General features: G+C 37.0%; 1 pseudogene; it reads right to left on the minus strand.

Moving 5' to 3' along the window:
- Positions 1-334: 334 nt before the first annotated feature.
- LOC101573451 lies at positions 335-742 on the minus strand (annotated as a pseudogene).
- Positions 743-8,866: the final 8,124 nt, after the last annotated feature.

Raw genomic sequence — 8,866 nt, forward strand, 5'->3', positions numbered from 1 at the left:
ATATGACATTAAATCTTTTTAATTCATTACATACAGAGTCTAACTTAATCTCTTTTTGGAAAATATTTTATGATTATTATGTTTATTAGTACATATTTGTAATATATGACTATCTCCCTCATGGGATCTTGGTATATGTACATAACGCGTGTTCTTTCCAAACCTTTTTCCATGCCTTCCTCTCCTTTCACCTTCCCTCTACCTCTTGGTACCCTCGTACTTTGCTATAGACCTATCTCTTATTTCCAATTACCTGTCTTAATTTATTTATTAATTTATTTATTGCAGTTTTTGTGGTTTTACTGAAGCACAAATAACCATGCACACAGGCCATCTAGTCGTTTTCATAGTTGAGCAGCCTGGCATTGGGATTGGTGACTCGGACAGCTAGCTGGGCTACTCTTTCCACGATGGCCTTGTGGTTCTTAGAGGAGACATCGTGAGCAATCTCTGCACAGTAAGACTCGTTGCACATCAGTAGCACCTCCAGCTCCTTAACAGTGTCCACCAGGAACTTGCGGAAGCCACTGGGCATCATGTGCTTTGTCTTTTTGTTACTTCTGTAACCCATGCTGGGCATCAAGATCTGGCCCTTGAACCTCCTCCACACTCTGTTGTTGATGCCTCTGGATTTCCACCAATTTTGCTTAATTTTGCCATATTGGTCTGACTGGTGCCAGATGAAATTCTTGGTCCTCCTTTTGATGATTTTGGGCTTCACGAGGGGCCTGAGGGCCACCATGGTGCCAAGTGGGAGATGGTTGCCACCTCCATAGGCAGCGCCAAGGAAGAGCTGTCTTTTATTTTGTTCTTTATTGGTATTTTGGGTTCCTCATATAAGAAAAAAATGATATTTCATCTTCATCAATTCTCAGTAGTTTCCGTTTTGAGATGAGAAACTCGAGGCTTACAACAGAATAGATAACTTATAGAAGATTAATTAACAACTATGCCTAATAACTACTTAGGTTCCAGAGATGGTACATTAACCTTTGTTTTTTTGTTTTGTTTTGTTTTTGTTTTTTTCAGAACAGGGGATTGAACTCAGGCCCTTGCACTTGCCAGGGAAGCGCTTATTCTACTGAGCCATCTCCCCAGCCCCTGCCTTTGCATTTTGGATAGACATGCTACATTACCCTGTATGTCAGGACCTAAGTGTCCTTATCTCACAGGCTGATGTGTTTGCTTGTCTTTTTCCTCAACCTTTGGCTGCAGTAACACTCCTTGTCTCCAGATCAAGCTCGTTCCAATTTTTAATATTTCTATTTTCTTTTTAAACACGGAGAACTTCATTCTACAGAATTCCAATCAAAACATTTTCTTTTGTATATGCCTTTGAATATTTTCTTGTGTTCATACTTAGCACATATATCATTCTGAGTGTTATTTTTGCCTATTTATAAATGAGGACATTATTACCTTTTAAACTCAAACTACTCACACAGGAGTGCCTCAGAAGCATCTGGCTTAGAACTTGAAGGCAAGGCATCTTCGCATTATTGTTTGTTTTAAAAAAATGTCTCGTGGTAAATTTTAAATATACAAGGGCTGGGGAGATGGCTCAATGGAATAAGCGCTTCCCTGGCAAGCGCAAGGACCTGAGTTCAAGCCCCAGTTCTGCCAAAAAATAAATAAATAAATAAATTTTAAATATACATAATAATCACTTTCATCATAGGGACTTTGTACATGTTCATGACTTAACTCAATTCCTTTTTCCCCATTTTCTTATCTTCCCTTCAACTCCACTTCCTCTGCTTAATTACAAAAGTTTGATTTCCATGTTTTCTTCTTTTCCATTTTTTTCTTTTTCTTTCCACCCTTCCTCCTACCTAGTCCCCCCTCCCAGTTGAGCATTTTCTTCCTATTTCCTAGTATCTAGTTTACATTCTAGTTCTTATTTATGCCTTTGGTTTCTCACACCTGAAAAACAGTGTGATGTTTAGACACATGTGCTTGATTTATTTCGTTTAAGAGCAGGGTCTCAAGATCAGCCAGTTTACCTACAAAAGTCCCATGTTCACCCTTCTCCTGAAGTGTAAGGCACTGCCCTTTCCTCCACATACCAGGTAACTGGGGCATTGTCCCATGGCATTTCTGAAAGTACACAGCACCTCAGTGTGAAGATGATAAATTTCACCAGGGAACACAACCCAGTCATAACAGTTTCCTTGCTTAGCTCCATCCGCTTCTAGATTTGGTGTTCCTAGCTTGACACATTCTGTCTTCATGTTGAAATTATTTTTTCCATTCATTTTCAGATATTTCTGATCCTACTTATTATTTATATGCCTGTTTTTCTCCTAGTCAAGTGCAAGTGCACCCATGGGCTTGTCACAGGAACTGAATGGGACATAACTGAGTGTAGGAGTCACTGGCCCCTGTGCCGGACAAAGAATAGCTTTCAGGGGTGGCAACATTTTTAGGCTCCTTTGCATGGATTGATGGTGAGATTCATAGAACTTCTGGTAAAATGCTCATGGGCAGTGACCATTGGGCAAAAGAAAGATAAAAGGGAAATCTTTTCTTAAATTATCTGGCAAGCCTAAATTTCATTTTGTTTTGTTCATGCTTGTGTTGGTTTAGCTCTATGTAAAGTACAAATTAGCCACATTTCTTGGATTCTATTTTGCCAGATAAATGAATCTTGCAACTTAATGTATGTATGCACATATGCATGCACACATGTATGTATGTATATATTTGGTACAGGGTCTTGCTATGCAGCTTGGACTAGTAGTGATCCTCCAGTTTCAGCCTCCCCAGTACGGGGATTGCAGGTATGCACCACCATGCTCAGTTTCAGGGGCTGGTTCTACACAGGGACAGCACAACATGGGATGCAGGGGATGGAACCCCGATCCTTTTCCTTGCCAGAAAGATCCTTAGACCGCTGAGCTGTCTCCCCAGCCCTAGCAACTTTCAACGTTTTGATGAGAGTATTTTTTAGTTGAACATCGCATCCTCCTTAAGTTATTGTTCATGGTTTTCCTCGTGTGTTAGCATTTATAGTCAAGAATGTTTCCTTTGCATGTAGAAAGATTCAATACAGAATGATTAAGATATAATGTAACATAGGATTATTTCATGAAAATGATTATTAAAAAACTCTGAATAGGAATAGTATATTTACCATATATTTGGTAATCCTCTAACTTAAACATCTAAGGTAACATTTCTTAGTGATTTGCTAAAAATCATATTTCATAATTAACATCATATTAACATATTCATTTATTCACTCTTGCTTAATGATTTAGATTGCCCCATAAGGGAAAATTTGGAAATTGAGCCAACAGACTGTATAATACTGTGAGCTCTAGGAGTTAATCTACTCTTTTTACATTGAGGGGCCACTGAAATAGCTCAGTGGACTAAAGCATGTGCTTAGGCAAGCTTAGGCAAGCACAAAGAGTATGCTTCCATCCGAGGCATTAAATGCTGCAATAACCCTGCCTCCCAAGCAGGCTGAGCCAACCAGAGTCTGGGTGTAATGGTGCATGCCTGTAAACCCAGTGCTGGGGAGGCTGAAACTAGAAGATCACCATGAGTCTGAGCTGTGTAGTGAGACCCAGCAATAACCAAATACATTAAAAATATATTGATCCACTAGTATTATGGACTACTGGACTATATTGGATTATTTTGCTGAATTCATGTACCTACAATATTTAAATGGCAATGGAATACCCATCTCTGACAAAACTAAACCAAAAAAGGGGATACAAATGAAGGACCATTTTTATCTGCATATACAAAATAGGATAGATATACAGCTACTTTTTATGAATTCAATGAGAAGAAAGATTTGTACTAATAGTGTTTGGACAGGATATCATGTCTACATCTTTTACTATGAATAACCACTATGAAGACAACAATATGCAATGTATTAATTATTGAAACTGTCGTACTAATCAGTTTTAAAATTGTCTCATTGTTATTTGTTTCTCAATAAAATTAATAAAAAATATATTCAGTTCCCATTTACTATTTCTTCTATATACAATTCTAAAAATATGATAGTAGGGATGAGAATTCTACCAATTAACTGCTAGTCTCAAAAACCTGATGGAGATCCTTAAGACCATTGCCTTAACTATCTTGTATATATAAATATATGATTTTGGCCTACCATGTTTCCTAACTTTTCAACTTGCTCTCTCTTTGTTGCTTAATCCTTAAATTCTCACTTTCCATTGAACTGTGTTATACCTTTTAGTTTTTATTTTTTCTTTTTACTTCTTACACTACCGAAACTATACGATATTTACACATGTGGGTCTATTTTATTTCACTTACCAGTATATCTTCAAGTTTCATCCACTTATATATGAAGGCTTTGAGTTTGTTATTCTTTATAGCTGAGTATATTATTGTATCACCACTTTTGCTGAATTCAAGCACCTACATTTGAATGAAAATGGAACTCCCATCTGTGACAAAACAAAACAAAAAAGGGGGATATAAATGAAGGACCATTTTGTAGTGAAAAATATATGTACACTTGTATATACAAAATAGTTATGATAGATATACAGCTACTTTCTCTTAGTTCAGTGAGAAGAAAGATTTGTACTAACAGTGTTTAGACAAGACTAATAGTATTTAGACAAGCTTGTACTCTGAATAACTACTATGGAGACAATGATATACAATGCATTAATTATTGTAACTCTCCTACTAACCTGTTTTGAAACTGTCTCATTGCTACTTCTTTCCTATTAAAATTAATAAAAAAAGAAAAAAATTAAAAAATAAAAATATGGTAGTAGAAAAAAGCTGCAAAATTAAGCCAAATACAGTAGTCTTATTAATTGATGTATTATTTTATCTTTACGGAAGCATACATATTTATATATGTATAGAAAAGATAGAAAATATTTAATGGAGAACCTGGGGAGATAGCTCAGTAGAATCAGCACTTGCCTGGCAAGTGCAAAGGCCTAAATTCAATCTCTGGTTCTGCCAAAAAAGAAAAAAAAAAGTAGCAGGAACTCTTACCTGGCCAATCAACAGAAAATATTTAATGGAAAGTGTACCTATTGATATCAATTGGCCTTTTAATCCCAAAACCATAGAGCAATCTTAAGTAAACACTTGTGATTTTATGACTGGTAGTGTCATTCGTTGAATATATGAATCAAGATTCTAAAATTTTATAGTTATTTTGGCTTGAAAGTGATATATCAGGATAGTTTTTATATGCAGTTGCCATGTGAATGAAGTCTGAATTTTTTAAACATTCCACTGAACACTTGCCCTGTGTGTGCTGCTATATTAGATACTAAAAATTCTATGAGATAACACAAACCATGAAAATTCTATTTAAATAAAATAGCAACAAATTTTGAAGGATTTTAATAACCTCTAATAATCCCACATGGTGGACATCTTACTCAAGCAAACCAGTTGCTTAAGTGAAAACAAGTGCAACAATTTGCAATGTGTTTACAGAATGTAGCTCTGTGATTTCATAAATAAAAAATTTCCATATTTTTGTTTAATTTCTTAAATATCTTAAAGAATCAAAATGATAAATAGCATAAACAAAACTGAAGGTAACGTTCTGTTTCCTTACCTGCATCAAAGATTGCACAGAACTGATGACTATGTAGTTCATAAAAATAAACACCACTTATATAATCAGAGCAGTGTTCACTATTTTTATAACAAAAATAGTTTAATAAGATATAGAAAGGCTGGCCAAATACCTCAGGGGATTAAAGTCCCTGCAAGCATGTGCAGGGGCTGGGGGTTCCATCCCTGGGCCTGCCCTGCTGGCCCTGCCCCCAGGGCGCCCTAAAATGGCAATTGAGATTGAGTGTGGTATCGCGTGCCTATAATCCCAGCTCTTGGGAGGCTGTACACAGGCGGATCATTATGATTCTGATCTAGTAGTGAGACCCTGAACACCCCATAACCCCTTCCCTAAATGTATTTTTAAAAAAAGATATAGAAAATGGGGCCAGCCAGATAGCTCAGGGGATTAAAGCACCTGCTTCAGCAGATACAGGGGACTAAGTTTCATGCCATACTGACCCAGCCCCTGGGGCATACTGAGACAGAGATTGAGACTGGGTGTGGTGGTGCGTGGTGGTTCACACCTGTAATCCCAACTCTTGGAGGCTGAAAACAAGAGGATCACTATGAGGCCAATCTGTGTAGGGAGACCCTGTAGATACTGTCCTAAATACATTTTTTATTAGTTAGCTTTATTGAGAAACAAATAACAATGAGACAATTTCGAAACAGGTTAGTAGGACAGTTACAATAATTAATGCATTGCATATTGTTGTCTTCATAGTAGTTATTCATAGCATAAGACACAGACATGATATCCTGTCCAAATACTATTAGTACAAATCTTTCTTCTCATTGAATTAAGGGAAAGTAGCTGTATATCTAACCTAACTATTTTGTATACACATATATATTTTTTCACTACAAAATGGTCCTGCATTTGTATCCCCTTTTTTGTTTAGTTTTGTCAGAGATGGGTATTCCATTGCCATTCATATATTGTAGGTGCGTGAATTCAGCAAAATAATCCAATACAGTCCAGTAGTCCATAATAGTAGTAGGTTATCCATAGGACTGGCAATGTCAGAAGTTGTTTACTCAAGCCTTTTACAACTCAGCATATTAATGTGGCTTTACTTCTTACACCTCGTATTTATACTTTTCTGCTGGATAGTCTTTTTTTTTTTAAAGGATAATAAATGAAAGCAAGAGACAAGAAAAAATGTCATAGAACTGTCCTGCTACAAACTGTATATGGTTAGATTTCTAAATTTCTGTGTAAAAACTATGTGATTGCTTATTCCTTTTTAATTCTTTTGTCACATTCTCTAGGGATTTAAAGTTTAACATATCAACACTTGATGGAAAATACATTTTCCATGCGATGTCTAAGGTGCTTGATATTCAGACAGATAGTGAGGATAAGCTCAACTGCCTATGTTATAGGGTAATATAATTAAGTTTCTTTTCTGGAGGGTTAACAACTTCACTTTGCAAACCAAAAGTTAGAGAAAAAGGACTACAAGGATAGCCAACATTTTGGCCCTAGCCATTCAAGGTCAGTGAGGACTCAGGACAGAAGAGAACCTGTACTGTAACATCCTGTAACTCAGTGGTGACCCAAATTTTCTGATCAAGGAGATTATGGGGCCACAGGAAAGACATCGACAATGTATAATGTGCCCAAGGAGAGTCACATGGAGAGAAAACATTCTCTCAGGCTTTCACAGAGAGCAAATCGGTCAAGCAATATTTGTGACTCTTCCACATGGCTGACACTGACAAAGGATCTACAATTTGAGGTACAGAGTTTCAGGGTCAATCCTGAGGAGATTTGACTGACCTTGTTGGACACAAAAGTTACATTTCTTTTTACATAGTTCTTGCTTTATCTTGGTCTAAATATATATTTTTTAAATAATCCCAATATTCTAAATAGATATCAATCACCTTGAAAGAGTCCAGGGGGCCTGCCCCTTAGCTCTGTTCTTTAAGTGGCTGCTTCAATAAAGCAGTCAGGCTCAGGTTGCTGTGGTTCGATCCCCACAACTCAAGCTAGCCAAACCTGCCCTGAAGGCATTGGAAGCAAAAAAAAAATGAAAAAAAAAGAAAGAAAGAGCCCAAATGAGTCACTAACCCAACCCCCAAAAGGAAGAGACCCTGTCCCGTATTCGTGCCAGCTTGGTATGTGACTCACTTCCCCATCTGGTACTGGATTTAATCAATTTTACCTGAGCAATGGTGCTTGCAATCTCATTGGTTGACCATAGTTTTTTCCTACCTCATGCCCACCTACGCGAGTTCCCATGTTCTCCACCACCTTAGACCCACCTCACCACACAGTTTTTCCTCCATAAAAGTTCTTGGAAGAGACAGCTTCCCGGAGACAACCTGCTCAGGGACCCCCTCCTGTCCCTTCCTTGGATAGGAGCTTTCTCTCCCTCAATAAATACATTCTGCTCATAAAAGAAAAACAGTCCCGATGAACTTCTGTGTGATGTCATAGAAGCTACTTTGTTTTTTATATCATAAAAGCCTACTAGTGTTATATTTGTGTAGCCTTGGCACCAGCCAAGTGAACTCTGTATCCCTTTAAAATGTGAGTAAAATTGAACATCTCTTAATTTAAATTGTGTCAGTAGTTTTGTCAAACACAAAGGGAGAAATATCATGGTGAAATTGCATGGCTCAGAACAACTTCTTAGTTCATGGCTGCCTGAAAGCACACAGAGGAAGAAAATTTCACAAAGGAAATTTTGAATCCAAGACACACCCAGAGGTATGTTTTGCTAATTGTTTGAGCCACTCTCAAACTAACTAATTTACCAAACTTGACTGTCTGTGACTCTTAACTTGACACTCAACCAGATCTTCTTTAACCACACTTAAATCTCTAAATACAGACAACATCACAATTCCACTTAACATTGTATAACTACAGAAAACTGAATATGTACTAATCCTTTCCTCAAAGTTTGAACAGCTCTAGCTTTGCTCAAAAGTTCAAATCAAATTGTCCTCTGATACTCAAGGCAAATTCTTACCTGTGAACCACTGTAAAGTTGAAAGAAACAAGTTACATATTCTACACATTCCCATTCCAATGGAGAAGGATAGAGGAACAGAAAACAATCAGAGCAAAGCAAGACCAAAACCTCACAGGGCAAACAGAAATTCTTTAGCTCCATGTATTAGTTGATGTCCTGTTAATGTGACAGTACATTTGACATCCTCAAATTCATCATGGAAGTTTATTATTCCTCACAATTTTTTTCTTTCTTTCTCTCTCTCTTTCTTTCTTTCTTTCTTTCTTTCTTTCTTTCTTTCTTTCTTTCTTTCTTTC

This window comes from Octodon degus, unplaced genomic scaffold (genome assembly GCF_000260255.1).
Source record: "Octodon degus isolate 3935 unplaced genomic scaffold, OctDeg1.0 scaffold00308, whole genome shotgun sequence".
NCBI classification, from domain to species: domain Eukaryota; kingdom Metazoa; phylum Chordata; class Mammalia; order Rodentia; family Octodontidae; genus Octodon; species Octodon degus.